At 38.9% G+C, this 17,123-nt stretch overlaps 1 long non-coding RNA gene across 4 annotated transcripts in view; it reads right to left on the reverse strand.

The window, feature by feature from the left end:
* LOC309709692 overlaps positions 1–17,123 on the reverse strand; it is a 98,648-nt gene that overhangs the window by 64,234 nt on the left and 17,291 nt on the right. For all 4 annotated transcript variants that reach the window (XR_014277572.1, XR_014277573.1, XR_014277574.1 and 1 more), the window contains exon 3: positions 14,687–14,780. This is a non-coding gene — a long non-coding RNA (uncharacterized lncRNA). The remainder of the gene's footprint in view (positions 1–14,686; positions 14,781–17,123) is intronic.

A 17,123-nucleotide genomic window follows, 5' to 3' on the forward strand; every position in this document is an offset into this window, starting at 1 on the left:
TAAATAAATAAATAAAACACCCTGCAGCATGCCTCTACACATCAGGCACTTTGATCATTTAAAGTTCCAGTTGAAACGAAGACATTTGTGGCTTCTCTAAACATATATTTCATGCTTTAATCCCAGCCCTGGGACACAAAGCTCTAGGATATATGATGTTCCACTTTTGTTTGGCAGTTCTAACTTAAAAATATAGTCTTCTTCCTTCCCTGTGCCATCTGCCATCTGAAGTTTCACCCATATCAGCCTGAGGCATTGGAGCCCTCAGTGGAAATGTTTTTGAGGGCACCCTGACTCCCCATGGATGGACAGCCTTGGGGGAACCAGATAAAGTAGGTGTTTAGTCTCTGGGCTGCTGATGAGGAAGGGATTGGCTTTTAGCTGGGTTCGGGCTCATGGGAAATCTGGCGTGCAAACTAATTACGTTGTGCTGCCAAACTGCCTGTGATTACAAAATGGAGAGGCGGCGAAGGTGGAGCTAAGACTTTATCAATTGCCCTACTATTTCTTTTTTAGAAGAAAACAGCTAAAGTTAATGAGATTATTTAACAAGATCTTCTTTGTGTAGAATGACTTGTATTTTATTTAAAAAATAACAACTGTAACAGACCGATCGATGAAAAGATGCTCAATAAATGAATGAACGACAATAAAACTACTCCACTGTCAAAATCTTTTGACATGAAAGTTGTATCATCTGAAAATTCTGAATTCTCAGGATGGTTCAGCACCAGCAAATATCTAATTACTTCTTCCATGTTTCCCCACCTGCCAGTCACACTTTTGGAGAAAGCCACTTAAAAACAGGTTAGCTCACAAATTATCTGCTATATTTGTATTAACGCCTCAGCTGGTGGCATAGACAGCCCCCGAAGATCCGCACCAGGCAAATCATTAAAGGTACACTGAGCTACTAGTTCACCTCCCTCATCATGGACCAAACTGAAATTCAGGCTCAGTATCTGAATATTTGTGCAGTTTTGTTAAAATGATATTTGACTTGTGTTACTTACTTCTTATAGCTGTTATAAGGTTCAATATCCAACATTTGTGATGCTCTATGTTGCCATGTGGACATTATCACTGTATTGCATGTGCAGATGCAAACTTTAGGCCATGTCAAAAAAAGACATGATGGTGGGGGTTTTTTTTTTTTGAAGTTTTACAGTGAGTGTGTGCAGACCAGCTTTCCATAAAAGAAATCCCTGTGTTGTCTCTTGGAAGCTTGCAATAAAGCATAGCAAGGATGCCTATAATGGGAAATAAATCTTCTATGCTCCTGCCATTATTTTTATTACATTATGTTTCATTACATATGAATGTGCTTAGCAGATGTCTCAAAGCATTGTGACTTACATAACTTACATTCTAGCTCATAACCCACTTATACAGTGGGACATGTCACCAGCTCAGATGAAGAACATTTGTCAAGGACGGAAAGACTGAAGCAATAACATCCTTTAAAATAACTTCACGTTTCCCCCTTTCTCCTCGCTCATTCACTTGCTCACCCTTTTCCCTCTGACAAAGGATTTGGCATCTTGTGGGTTAAAAGAAACAGGCTGATTTTATAAGAGGACAGTAGGCACAGTCATGGATCTAATCATCAAGGGTGGGGTGGGGTGGGGTGGGGGGATGGAGGTAACATCAGTCAGTGACATGGAGCAACATGATATCAGACACAGAATAGATCACTGTCTGTGTGGTATACATAGCACCACTCTTCCTGAGACCTCATCCTTCAAAGGGGCAAACTGGTTGTGGTTAGGGAACTGAACTTGGGACAAGAGGGCTACAGGTTCAATATCTCCAGTCAGACACTGAGCAAGATACTTAACCTGAGCTGCCTCAATGAACAGCCCGACTAATAAATAGATGGCATATAAAATGTCAGCACAGCACTGACAGATAGTTGCACTGCAATAATAACAACAATACAGAGCTCCTATAGAGGAGAAAATATTTCTTTATACACTGCAAAAAGCACTAGCGTTATTAATGAAGGCTTAATAAATGCCATTTATTTATTGTGCTGCTTTTTCTTTCTTAATTTATATTTCATTATATTTACGTCATGTCATTTGTAGTTAACATTTCAAGCTTTTATTCTTCTCTTGCTACTAAAATGTAGAATTTCTGTGTGTGTGTGTTTTTTGTGTGTGTGTGTCATTTTAGGTTATATGTCTTATTTGATTCTCTGAAGCACTCTGATCTGCATTGAAAAAAGTACTCTGCTTCATTTTCAGCTATTGTTATTATCATGCAAACTGCCTGCGTTGCGTGATGGCTAAACCCTTAAGTAAGGTATAGTCTCTTTTCTTACACGGCTCTCGAGTATCTGTCCAATGCTCACAGAGCAAGGTAGGAAAATCAATAAACCAACAGGACAGCTAGCCTCAGAGGAATTCACTTTGGATTAAGAATAGAGGAAAAAAAGAGAGCAGAATGCAATGCTGAAATTGCATTATGACATTATCAAAATCCTCATTGATTACTGATGTGTAAAAATAAAAGGTAATCCTACAAGTAGTAATTGAAACGAAATCCAGAAGCTCAGTGTTCGACTGGGAATGATAGCCAATGACATGACATTAAGCAACGTGAGACAAGGGGCAGTGGTTTAAGTGATCTGGCAGGCAGTACGATGCCCTCCTGTCAGGATCGATCAGTCCTGCTGAAATTTAGAGCAACACTCTAAATTGGTCTTAATGGTGTGTTTCATCCTCCAGTCTCCTCCACACATTGACTGGAAGCCAGTGTCCTTCATCACGCCAGGTTCCTGCCCTCCCTTTCAATCTGGGCATACCACTGATCTCTGCTCTCTGTGGAGAAGGAGCAAATCAGGCCCAGAGCACCCACAGCATCGCGTGGCTTACATCCCACCTCCAATAGTCAGGGAGTTTCCCCTTTCAAGGCAATAAAAAAAAGACTTCAAAACAAACCCGAGCTCCTACTGGGTGCCAAGCAATTTTCTGATCTGGTCAAAATCCACTTCTTGCGTATGTGAATTATCAAATGGCAGCAAATAGCATATATAGAGTCACCAATGTGAACAAACTGGATGGTACAGGGGTGGCTTCTGCCTCAGCCTTTAATGGGGCAGACCTATAAAGGGGCACGAGAAAAAAAGGGAACCGGAAAAAAAACCCCTCTATGCCCCGTTTTCCACTCTCTTGGAAAGTAATCTGCTTACATCATTAGGCTAAGCTTGCTGAAACAAATTACCAGATGTTGTGTTCTTTTTTCTGTCGTCTTTTTGTCAGCATTTTAAAATACTCTCCTCTGTTTTTCCTCACTAGCGCCCCCACCTCTCTAACACCTCTGCACAATAAGGCCATTTGCAAATAACAACAATTGGAAAAAGAAACGTCCCTCCCGCTATTCACAACCCCTGTCTGGTTCTGTTCATGTCCTTCCATTTTCGGGCGATCCAGTCATGTAGCAGCTAATGACCTGAGAGCAGCGAAGAAGAAGAATGAAGCGAAGCAACTGAGGTCCCCCACCCGCAGTTGCACGTGGTAGGGATTTTTGAGGGTCTAGTTTAGCTTATCACATTAAAACCCATTCAGAGATAAAGACATGTCCCAGTTCTTATTATAACTGTGTAGCATGCTGAGCGTGCAAACACATATTTCAATCCGCTTTCCTTTTAGATATTTCTAAGAGCAGATGTAACATTAACTCCAAAGTCAATAGAGAAGAATTAGGCTATGTGTACAATGCCCTTGAAATATTGTTAAATTACAATTTTGATGCATAATAACGATGTAAATAATAGCTTGCGGTACTGTTTAAAATATATGTAAATACAAATACAATATCTAACAGTGTTTTACTCCTAATATTAAATAAAATAGAAGTGTCCAAGATGACTAATAAATTCTAAGATCTTTTAGGATTATTGAATTTTTTTTAACTGTTATTATTATTATTAATATTATTATTATTATATTGATATCACAGATCAATTAGGATTCTCTAAATTTAAAATTTAATTTGGTATTCCTTTCTGCAATTCCTGCAAATTAAATTTAAGCTTGTCATTTAGTGTAAACATCTGCCTTTTCAGCGTGGTGGCAACGGTTGTAAACTGGAAAATTCAGTGTCAACAGTACAACCTCGCCTTAGATTGATTGTGTGAGACTTTTAGAGATAGCAGTGTGCAACAAAGCAGACATACTGTCCATCTGGCCCTGACATTATTTTCTTGACACATAAAAGAATACATAAACAGATATATAGTTTAAAATCAAATTGCTTGTGTATTTACCTCTTATCAACAGCCAGGCAGCAATTGTGATTCATAGCAGTCATTTAAGTGATAATGCACTCATTCACTACACTAACAAACGCATAGCTCCTGGTTATCAGTGTGTCAGCGTCGTTGTAATGCTAGTCGCCAAACAGGAGGCAGAAAACTCAAGATGGCGTTGATTGATAAATTGACAGGTTAATTTTCGGACGGATAATGAGACCCTGAAAGGTGGTTGAGAGAAGTCTCTGGCCCTTTGCTCTACCTTGCATGCAGTGCCATCTATCTATTAACGCTAGAACCGCAACTAAGAGCAGGTGTCTCAGGCCCTGCCAAATGTTTGTACTTTCCGGGTTAAATGCTTTATATCTTCTTTTTCTTTTTATCAAAACTCAGGAAAAAAATAGCAGTAATTTCACATAAAATTTCAACTACAACATTTAATTATTAAATAAGTTTATACTATTACATATAAGGCTCAAAACATTTTAACATCTGATTGTGCAAACAAATATGATTCAGAACTGATCTACATTTTATCTACAGCTGAGTCTGTTATTAAAACTAATTTTAGAAACTTTTATAAAAGGTTTTTTTCTCCTTTTCCATAGCGGATCATTTTTGCAGCTACTTTGTGACATATGTTGGACAATAGCATACATTATGATTTTGGAGAATACTGTCATTTTCTACAATTGCAATTAGCAAAATTGTGACTAGTTCTAAAGAAATAACTAGGCAGTCCAACTTGGAACTTAATTAGAGGGCAAACTGTTAGAGCAGTAGCGAAGGTTTAACTAGAGGTTAGAAAGGTTTCTATATCTTACACACATTTCTACCACTTGTCATTGCAATGTCCAACTCAGCAAGCACTCTAATTAAGTCTTCACCAAAGTTACACTGCAGCTACTCCTCATGAATCAGCGTACAGTGTAATGCAAATCAAATGCCCTTATTTTACTTTGAGCCCTAATGCTCATTATTTCTATTTTGCCTGATGTACTTATTTGTCAATTTGCATGCATCTTTATTTAATAAAGGGGAGATGTGTGGAAGTAATTTCATATTGTGAAATTGGGGAAATCGTTTACCAACATGTCAGGATGACAGTGACAAGATGGAATTATTAAACATGACTATGAACCAAAAGAATTTATTTTTCATAAAAACAAGAATTCCCAAGAAAAGTGCATAAAATTACTTAATTGAATTAAAAAATAGTAATTATAGTAAGTGAATGCAATTATTTGCATAATTGCTTCTATATTTTCATATAACAGTAAAGGAAGATGGCACTTTTTCCCTTATCTGCACTAGTCTCTTTTATCTCTTTTAGATATGCCTTGAATTGCTCTTAAACAAACTAATTATTTTTGCCAAAAAGCAAAATCTTTCAAATTTATCATCCAGCAATTAATCGAAAAACTCTTTCACCTTTCAAATGACATAGATGTGGCTATATTGCCTTCTTAATATTTTTTTGTCCTATCAAAATAGGATTTTCCCATTTTATGTTCCCTAAGTAAATGTTATATTCTGTCCTTGAAATGAACACAGAACAATTTACAAAGCACAACAACAAAGAATAAATCATGGACGTGACCATAGTCATGACACTCTGCGCTCCAATATTTAACAAGAAAATAGAAATAAGCATAATAATACATGTTCCTAAACAATAATAATTACAATATAATAATTAATATATTCTCCTAAGTCAGTTACACTGCGGTCGTCTTTGCATTGTATTCAAACATGAAAATAAGGTGTTGCTATGCTCTTGTGAAAACTCACACGCACCAATTTGTAATGCAAAGGCTCAATGCAAATCAAACCAAAACTAATTTAACGCCAGCAAAAGTATGAAAGGACCCAAACAAACTGCAGAACAATTTGAAAATCGGGTATGCACGTCTACAATACGGCTCCGCAGCCATTTTCTTAACGTGCGTTTTGTCTTGTATTATTGAAATCGAGCGCAATTGTGATGAGAAGAATTATGGCTTAGGGACTCATTGTATTGCTGTAAATGCTGTTGATTACCAATAACCACATGGTCACAACCAAGGGTGCCTCACTCCGCCCATTCATTTGAACAGTGTTCTGAGCTCTGACAGACACCACAAGAACGAAAGGAAGGGTGCAGAGGACACATCTTGGGGGATTCACCCCATCTGAGACTCCAAAGCGCCCAACAGCTTGATCCTGTGTCACTCTGAGGGCATGGCTTGGCTCTCCCTTGATTTGCTTTTGAAATCTAAACGTTTAATTGTGGTCAATGAAAAGGGTTCAAGCAAATGAATGGTTGAAGAATATGAGCGGAGGGAGGGGCTATTTCTGAGTGTCAGGCTGTAAAATGAGTATACATAAAAAGCAGGAGAGAGAGAGAAAAAAATCAAGAGGGAATAATGAAATTAGGGATGGGGCGAGGGAAAAAGAGAAAGCAAGGGCTGGAGAACTTGAGGCACTGACCCCTATCGTCCATGGTGAAAAGCAAGAGATTAGAAAGTGTTTCATGCTAATTTCCATGGAGATTTCTGTAATTTCTCAAAAATTACTTCTTCCTGCTTTGATTTGTCCATACTGCCGGGCCCCCTGCTAGTGTTGTCGGGGTGGTCTACTCTATCATGACTCTGCTCTCGTGGGCCCCTCGATGGCCCCTCGCTGCGGCCAGCCGTCTTGAGATTACTGAAGCAGCGCTGACATCTCTATCAGCTCACGCCACTGTCATGCCCTCTCCCAACCCCCTACCATTCACCGATCCCATTCCCTCAGCCCAGCTTCCTTTCTGCCCACCCACCACCAACCTGCCCTTAGTGCAAACTCTCACAGATCTGTCAGATGATGGCTTCATTGGTTCGCATGGCTCTCTGCAAACTCATACCGGTCTTTTTACACTCCCTCCTTCCTTCCTCCCAGCCCTCCAAGAAACCTGCACCTCAAGAAAAATATCTATCCCTCCCTCCTATTGTACACTGCTTCACCTATTGCTATCCCTGAGCCTTCTTTCTCTCTGCCTCATCCAGGTTTATGCTTCTCCCTGCCACATCAAAGGAGAACCAGGGGTCACGGAGCCACAGGCATGGAATATAAATGCAGCCAACTGCGTGGCAGTATGGGAAATCAATCCTCTAAAGATAGCTCCATACACTTCATGAACCCATCATCAGACTCTGATACATATAGTAACATATAGGAATTTGTGTGGCCTTTTGTGCAGTGTATACTGCACAGTACGTGTGTCTCAAAACACCTACTGCTTGCTGTTATGTACTATTTCAGCTCACATTTTCTTAAGAACTTTAGTTTTCCTTGTTTTTAACAGAACTTACGATATGCAGCATGCACTACAGTATATAATGAAGTGTATGAATGAATTCCAAGTAAAACTATATTCCTTAAATATGCCTTCGTGAAGTGTCGATACAATTTGCAGATTTTATGTTTATTGCTAACACGACTTTGAATCTGCCTTTGTGAGAGTCTGCATGTGTGAGGGGGCTGGTGAAGAGAAAAACGGCCGAGAATAACACCGCAGCAGAAATATGTAAACAACTTTAGTTGGAGGCCCTGAGCTGGAGATTCAAGCCAGCATTCACAGGTAATGTTTTCTGTAATATCAGATATTTGCTTTAAGCACCCGTGATGCAGTCAGGCTGCCTAGTGGGTGATGGTAAGATATCTGGCTAAAGATAAAAAAGAAAAAAAAGAAAAAGAAAACATGACACAGAGGAGCAGCAACATCATTGTTATGAATTCAAAGAGTCTTGAGGGATGAATGGGAAAACTAGTATGATTGCCAGACGCTGAGAACTGCAGCAGGGTTGGATGGCTCCGTGTGGGGGTGACTGGCTCTGGTTGCTTAGCATTAGTATTAGATAAACACTCTGTCGGAAGATGTCAACGTCTCCATTAATGCCAGAGTTGCCACACAGGCTGTGCTTGAGTGACACAGTGTTTTGTGGACTGTGACAGGGGTTGTAAAAGCGAACTCTCTCTGGCTACATCTCCGAGCCTGGTGGAGCCAAATCTTGGCGACATCTGGGAGCGCAAACACTTTTGACACTATGAGGAAATTATATGTTGGTACTCTCATTCTCACCTAGGGAAGAGCATTAAAATTAAATGAGAATGAAATAACAATTGAAAAGATGTTTTAATTGCACGGACTTAAATGTGAATGTTTACTTAGTTCGGCTTTAATATTTTAATTTTGAGTTTGAGGCTTATTCTGAGTTATAAGTGGGGGAGAAAAAGGCTTAAAAACAAACTTTGCTCACTTATCACTCTGTACCAACCACAAACAGATTAGCCTCATCTGGAAGTGTGGTTACCCCAAAAGGCTTTTCCAAAGTCTTTACAAACCACAATATGGAAGCTGTGTAATCAGCACAAGTCTAATGCACTTAAAGCCTGCCACAAGTACACATATTCACCCACACAATGCGCAGGATATGGGTTTTTCCATGCTTTCACAAAATGGGCCAAGGCATTTTCCAGTTAGTAATTATACACACACAATACTATTCCAGTCAGAAATATTGTGCAATTTTTGCTGTAAAAGTTGTAGAATTGATGAGGAGTATGTCTACTTACACAAAACGAAGAAATTACAATGTCTGTAAAACTAACACTGAAAATAAATGTACAACCACGCATACAGCATGAATGCAAACGACCTTACAAGCATGAGCATGCAGGGCCACTGTGAAAGTATTCAAAGACCATTTCGTTCTCCAGACTCGAAGGATTTTCTCAACATTGCAACCACACAAAAAAAAAAGTGGAAGCAAAACAATACAAACAATATGAAAACGTTCAGCCTCACAAAACTCTGTACAGAATTAAACTGCCTTGAGCTCAATAATTCTGGCCATGTAGGCGCTGCTGAGTTGTTCTGCAGGCTTGAGGGTTGGACAGTGTAGTGTACTCTTCCCCCTAATGCCCTGTCCATTGATCTTTCCCGTAACTACAGCTCCCCACAGAAACCCACACAATCTGTGCAGAGGAGTGCTCCTAGGCACCCCCCACTTCAAAAGGTGCATATTTACTCTTAGAAATTTAGAGAAAGTGCAGCTGTGGATGCATCCTCCAACCTCAATCAATGATAGGGCTGGTCCTCCTGACCCCCCCAACCCCACCCCCCGCTGGCTAATAAAGTGCTTCTTAGGCTTGGTGGTTTCCCTGGAAGCCTTATGGGGTTGGTTCAAACTAGCACTTAGGTTTGTTTCCATCGTCTCTTCTCGAAAATTGATTTTTAGAGAAATACTTATCTTGTTGCTCAACAAAGTTCCAGAGTGAATTAATGCAGACAGTTTTTTTTTCTTTCTTGTCCTCTATTTTTCTCATCAAACATAATAACTGAATTTGAAAAATACGAATATCAGACATTTCTGCAGGGCCAAACTGGAAAATAAAGTTGAACTGCACGATCATGGCTTTCCGATGCAATCTACATGTTTTTTAAGAGCAGAAAACTTGAAACACTTTGGATGCCATATCAAAAAGTGCCTTTTGTTTTTTTAAGGAACCTGTCACACTAGTCTCCAACAAATCTATAGTGTCCTAAAAACATGCCTAGAATAAAATACCTTGATTTTTAAATGATATCAAAAGAATAGACTGCTGAAATGTCTTTATATAGCATTTTCACAGAATCTCTGTAAGAAATATGTGGACTTAACATGTCCTGCTTTCCAGTCTTTGACAAAAGTATTTCATGCTGCGACGCACATTATCATAATTGTCATTTCCAATCTTCAAAAACAAATGTGTATTAAGACAGTGGCTAAAATAGGCCTTCTGCTCAAAATCAGACAATCAAAATCTTTTGTAATTAGCAAGCAATATTATAATTACCAATGATTCAAGCTACTCCATGCTGCTTCTGCCCCCCAACCCTTCTGCAACAATTAGAAAAATATATGTCAGCTGTGATTTTTCCTTTATTTCACTTAAATGTGAGACTCCAAAGTGGCGCAGTGGGGGATTTATTCAAAAACAATGACATTTTCAACTCCTCCTTGGAAGAACTGCATTTATTCTCCACTCAGCGGGAAAGACGAAGTTTTAAGTGACTGGACTAAAGGTCTGAAGCGTTTTGCATATCTGCACAACACCACAGAAACTCGATGACAATGTAGTATTCATTGTGTAGAAATTATAATTTTTAGAGTAGCAAAAAAAAGGGTAAAAGTTTTACATGAGAAATAATTTCTCCTAACTTTGAATTTATAACTGCATTTGTATGACGAGCACAGCAGCCTGACAAATTGTGACCTTACAACTACACTGTCTGACATTCATCATTTGATCATCACCCTGTAGGTAAATGCCTACCGAACCCAACTTTTCTTTATGGTGTTGATTGCATTCTTCAAGTCTGCCACAACAGTGTTAGCTCTGAAAGAGTGAAAAAAAAAAACTTGTTTCAATGTCATTAATTCTAACTTGTTTGGACTCCTCACATTGACTCTCCCACACATCTCTTTTTCTCCCCTTTTTTTTTCTCTGTCTTCACATACTACTGCTCTCACTCTCTCTGCCTCGCTAACATGTTGACAGCAGTTTGTTAGTAGGTATCAGTTTTCAGTGAACAGGCTGAGAGGGAGAGAGGGATGTGGTAATCATCTCTATCTCCGGCTGCTTGGCAGCGTTCCCCTCGGCATGCTGGCAGACACTTGCCATTGAGCGGCTGTCAGGCAGAAAGGGTGTGGGATGTGGGCTCAAGCTACACAGGTCACGGTCATTTCTTTCCAAAAGCCACTGAAGCTAAAACCTTAAGTGGCATTTGAGCTACCTGCACTGTCAGTTCTGACACTCGCAACACTAACAAGGAGACCACCGGTAGAGAGTCAAACTCGATTATGCCTCCCTGGTGGTTTTCCTTAATATAGCTAAGCTACTGCCAGACTTGTTTTCCTAACAGCACAACATTAAGGGATTGTTCTGCAGATGTGCGAGGTATCATTTATCGGTTTATCTAAAAAGAGTAACAAATACATTTCTCCAATGAATTAGATTAACTGATTTAAAAAGTGTGTAAATTTCTACGTAATCTCTATATGATGAAAACAGTATTTTTTTTTATATATTGTGATATACTTTCTATATTGTTGAATTTTTAATAGTTGTCAATTTTGCCTGATTCTGTATTTATTTTATGTGACAGCATTAGTTTACTTGTTTAGTTATGTATGCAGATATGCATGGCTTTTAAATTCAACTGTATGTAGTGTGTAATTATGGTAAAACTGGTGGGCTGCTTCATTTACAGCATAATAAAAAATAAAATTAAAAATGATTTTTAATTATACTTCAAAAATCTGTCTTTTGTTCCTTCAGGATGCTCTTTTCGTACACAACAGGATTATACTCATTTTTCTCCTTATAATAGCTACTCTGCTTTAATTCAAAAAAGTCTTTAGGTCACAAACCCGAGGACCATATTTTTATTCTGAATTATTTGCAAACATTACTAATCAGCAAAAGAACCACCATCAAGTTCCAGAGAAAGGTTAAAACTTTAAACAAAACTGCGTGGAAAAGTATCCTGACTTCCACAGCTGCAAAATGAATTGCGCTTGACAAGCTGCAGTCTCTAAGAACCTGAACCTGTGATCTTTAGAGTGATAGCCTCAAGTTCATAGCAACAAATACCCTCAATCACTCAGGGAGATCCTAAGTCTCTCTGTTGGCCAATTACTGCTTTTCAAAAGCCTGCGGCACCCAGGAAACTTTGACTCCTGGAAATAAAGACCAATCTGAGAGAGAAACATTGCAGCTATTAAAATCTTTATAATTCTGTAAATCACAAGTGATTTGTTTTGCCCCATGGCTTGTTCCGATACATCCTTGCTGCTATTGCAAAGGGCACGGGGTGACTGCAATTGAGGAGAGCAAGCTTATTTTTACAACTAAGCTTAGAAAAAAGGGATGCCTTTTTTCTTCTTCTTTTGGAGTGCAGAAGGCAAAGATCTCCTCTGTGTCATAATTGCCTGAAGTTAGAGAGTAAAGGCTCTGGACTCCTGATGTTAGTGTGGGCCTTTCATCAGGGGGGTTGGAGTCAGAGGTGCTTTAAAAAGATCAGGCACTCTGGAGAATCAGACTCTGTTTTTATTTATGTAATAAAGGCATTTTAAAGAGAGAAAGAGAGAAATTAGCATCACTTATCTGTTGATGCCTTATCCCAGGGTGATGCTGTCATTGTTTAGGATACTGTTTTTGTTGATGATTAAGGCTCCCATTATTCAAAGCAGATTTACATTTTCTCAATTATTTCATTTGTGAACTTCAATATTAAGTATGCTATACTGATTAATTTTGAGGATGGATTCTGAAATTAGCCTGCTTATTCAAACAAAGTGGAAGCCAAAAGTGGTAGAGAGGATCATGCAATTATGAGTAAAATCACTCCAATTAAACAGTGCCATGTTAACTTTTAGAGCATTTACAGTTGATGGATTCTCAAAAGGCTCTTCTATCCTCTGGTGCTCTGGGTTAAGAATGGCACTCCTCTGCTGCTGCAACGCTCTCCCTCCCAATCGCCACGCTCCCCATTCAGCAGCGCAAGGCCCCTCTGGTACTAGACAAGAGCCCTGACTGAGGACGCTTTGATACTTCAGCCTTTAATCACCAGAGTATCCTTATAGCACCAAGCTGATGGAAGAATGGGTCATAGGAAGGATGTCCCAACCATAAATCAGACTACAGGGGTGACAGCACACAAAATAGGTGAATTGTCCTTGGGTTCCCAATGCTGGCGGCATCCCTTGTGTCCCCAAGTCACACAACCCTTTTTATTATTTGGGAGCGAGTCAAACGGATGCCCTACCAGCCATTCTGCCCTCCCCCTTGTGTTTTCCCCCTAGTCTTCGAGGTTGGACCCTGCTATGAACTGTTTCCAGAGTCAGTTACTGGTGTAATTGAAAGTGCTTTGTCATCGCTTTGAGCCAAACACTGATGGATGTGAAGTTGAATGAGGTTTGGGTTTTAGTTATACGAGTGAGCCTGCGTAAGATTTATCACCAAAGGCTTAAGAGGCTACAAGGGACCATTAAAGCACCACCAGCATCTACATCACAGTGAACTGTTCATTATTATTCATTAAAACAGAATACCTTTAATATGTCTAGTTTCCCATGTGGAAAAAAAACACACACACACATATAAATGCTGGAGAATAGAAAATATTCAGCTGCCAGGTTTTACAGTAAAGCAAGTCTGATGCATTTGAATGGGTTTTTTTTGAAAGGGTTTGTAAAATACTAAAATGCCCTTGGAATTTGAAAAAATCAGAGTTTAAAAAAAATAAACTTTTTTTGTCTTTATGTGTATTGTTTTTAATCAATGCCCTTAATTTTGCCCTTTTAAAACTCAGTATAGAGAAATGAATAGCGCATATTTTCTTAAATTGTGCTATAAATAATGCTTATAATAATAGTGTTAAACTATACATCTGCTAAACCCACTAGGGGTTTTTATATCTTTTCGGAATTAGGGTGGCCTATGGAAAACCTATGAAACCATTTAATTTCAATTCCGAGTCGACATGCACATGCAAAGCGTGGGAGGTGTGCTAGTTCTCATTGTCTCCCACTTATTATAGGCTGCCCCCAGCTGCCTGGGCTGTGAGGGCCTGGATTCTGGCTCACATCCAGCATTGCTCTGATCTGGGCCTCTTTGTGATTTGAGGAGTATAGAGCTTTGCTGGGCTGCTGTCCTAGAGCCATGTTGGAATGCAAGAGCAGTGTTGGAGGTGCAGAGGGAAGTGACCTCACTGTGTGATGCGAGCAAGAGTATGGGGCAAGAGTTACACATTGAGGTTGGCTGGATTATAAATAAAGTAGCGTGTGGATTCTGTGCTGCAGCCGGAAAACAGGAAAGGTGAATACAAGTGCTCACAGCACAGTTGTAAATGGTGCCCTATCCGAACATTGGCTCAAGGCTGCCAAGACAACATGGTCAAATAAAATAATACTGTTAAATTTAAGTTAAGGTTTTGCTTTTCAATTGTTTATGTATGAGTTTTCTACAGTATGACTGTGTTTGCGATCATTATTGTCTGCTATCCTAAACAATATTTCTTAGCAATGGTTGCACATGGAAGGAACTGGATGCTTGTGTTTCTACATTCTTCTTCTGTTGCGCTGATGTTGTTCTGCTGAGTAAAAAGCTAAATAAGTAAGCAAATTTTATTTCTGTAGCACCAAATGCTTTACACTAAATAAACAGGTTCCTAAACATGTTCACGCTATCTGTGCTTTTTCATTTTTGTATTTCAAAATATTTTTAAAAATACAATATTGAAAAACTTAAATAAATTATTATAAAGCAAATAAACGTATTTTTTATTAATTGTGTTAATATGCCTACTTTGTACAAGACCAATTATGTGAATTGCTAGCTACATGTTAGGGGATACTCATGACTGACCTTTGAGGGGCCTGTGTTCACATGGGCCGCCTTGTGGAGCTGAGGAGGAGCAGGGCGAAACAAAAGACCAAGACCCTGCCAAAGGCATAAATACCTGGGAGGAGAGACAAAGACAGCTTCACTTCAACAGGATTCACAGTGTCCAGGATAAACAGTGCATACCTGCATGCACCACCAGTGAGTGAAACTTAACATGACCCTCAGGACATCCCAGCGCTGTTTAAAATGTGGATGGGATGCTTTTGTACTTCTGTGGTTGTTCTGGACCATTTGTATAAGTTTATCAGCACCAGATGGATTCTTTTTCCTGTGTTTTTAGTTGCGCTTATGGCTTAAAAATCAATATCTTAGAAACAAAATTAAACATACTCACACTTGCAATATAGATACTTAAAAAGTGCAATTTTCTAAATTAACTATTTCATAATGCTAAGTGTAGACAAATCTTTTAAGAAGTAATCAATAGATATGCAGTTGCCTCTGGAAAAATTAGCATGGTAAATTAACATTAACTCGCAGATGGTTGGATATGGGGCATCGCAGTGGCTCCAAACAAACAATTGATTAACTTGTAAAATCCCATTGCCCAGCTGTTATTCAGGCTGTTTACCATAAATAAAAGAGGGGGAGTAGAGAAAAGATCCAGATGCTTTGATTGTAGCAGAAAGGCAATATGTCATTGTTCTCAACTAACACTGATGGATGCTGCTTTAAATGGGCATTGGTTTTACTTAAACATGACAAAGTGAGGGATGACACACCACTGGTCAAAAAGGTCTGGAGGTCCAGCAACGCCTCAGCACTTCCTTTTTTTTTCCAGCCAAGACAACCTCTTGTTCATGTATCAGCTGCCAATAAAGAGAAGATGTTGTTGGGAAAGGCATTCAAGTTTATTTGTTTTGCTGTGTGTTCACGCTGAACTTGAGAAATGGAAAAATGATGACAACAGCCTATATCAAGAGAACAGCCAGGACCAGTTCATAAACTACTTTCTTTTACTCATTCCCAGATATTTACTGGTTTGGTTTTGTTTCTTTTTTTCTCTGTTTTGTCCATGTTGGCTCACTAGAGCCTTTAATCAGAGTAGTTGACTTGGGTACAATTATAATTCATTACAAAGTTATCATTAATTGTTAAACCCCTCTGCATATTGGAATGCATTCCAAAATTTAACAAAGAACATTTTGTGAAACCCTAGAAAAATATGCAGAATCACTTAGCAATAAAGTAGTAATCACTGTGTTTTTAAAAATAACCATATAAATTGGCAGTAAACTAAAGAAAGTCTGGAGATCAGGTAAAATCATTATATGCAGATATATATGTTTAGTTATATAGCATGACTTAAAAATGTGAAAAACTTGCTGTGCTTTTAAACATTGCTTTCAATGGACAGATGTACCTCAACCAGACTTCAGAGTGATGTCAGATGGTAAATGGTCCAGTAAAGTCTCTTTTCACTGGTATATAAAATGCATATCAGCTGGTCTGCCAGCTGCAGAAGATCAAATACAGGTTCTCAGAACAGGATGACATCAGAAAACTGGAAGGAAAAAAACCAGCCTTTCTTTGCATGGTAAACTTGTACATCAGACTTTAGAAGTCATGTAGTTTCCCAGACAGAAGGAGGTGAAGGAGAACTGAAAGCAAACCTTTGGGACATTTTAAGTACAGACTTCTGCAACTAATCATCCACTGTCAAAAACGACTGAGGTACAATGCAGGCAGAAGTTTTTAGGTCAACTGTTCACATAGGATATAATGTTAATATGATCTGGTATTAATATGCACCAATGCATTTCATAGCAACAATGTGACATGCACAAAAAGTGATAAACATGTAATGCATTTGTCTTCCTCAATGCTTTCATTGCTTCAGCATATGTTTGTTACCCTAAGTTTCCCAAAAATGGATATCTATCAGCTTTTCAGTGCAGTAGCTGACGTTAGCGTTTTGCTAACATCAGCTACTGCACTGTTTGTATTAAACAACAGCTCTCTGCAGAGGAACAGAAGTGTGTAAGCAAGATTAATGAGTTAAGAAGTTAAGTAGAGCCTGACAGAGTTTTCAGTGTTGCCTCTTTAGGTAAGCTTTCTTGTCATTCCTTTCAGTAGTCTTAAAGGCGGCCAATCCATAACTGATATTGTTTCTTTGTGTTTCTTTTTCCTATCCAGATATGTTTTTACTGCACTGGCAGAATGTTTGAGATCATTGTTAAGCTGAAAAATAAAGTTGCTGCAAATCAACCCTTTCCAGATGGTGTTATATGGGGGATCAAAATCACACGATACCTTTCTGTGTTCATTAATCAATCAGTTTTGACAAGATCCCCAACACCATTGGCTGAAATACAGCCCCAAACCATAACAGTGCCACAACTGTGTTTTCATAAAAAAGTTTTACAAAGGAGGCCAAGAGAAATTTAGTTTCATCACT

Source organism: Aulonocara stuartgranti (genome assembly GCF_965226115.1).
Source record: "Aulonocara stuartgranti genome assembly, chromosome: 7".
Lineage (NCBI taxonomy): Eukaryota > Metazoa > Chordata > Actinopteri > Cichliformes > Cichlidae > Aulonocara > Aulonocara stuartgranti.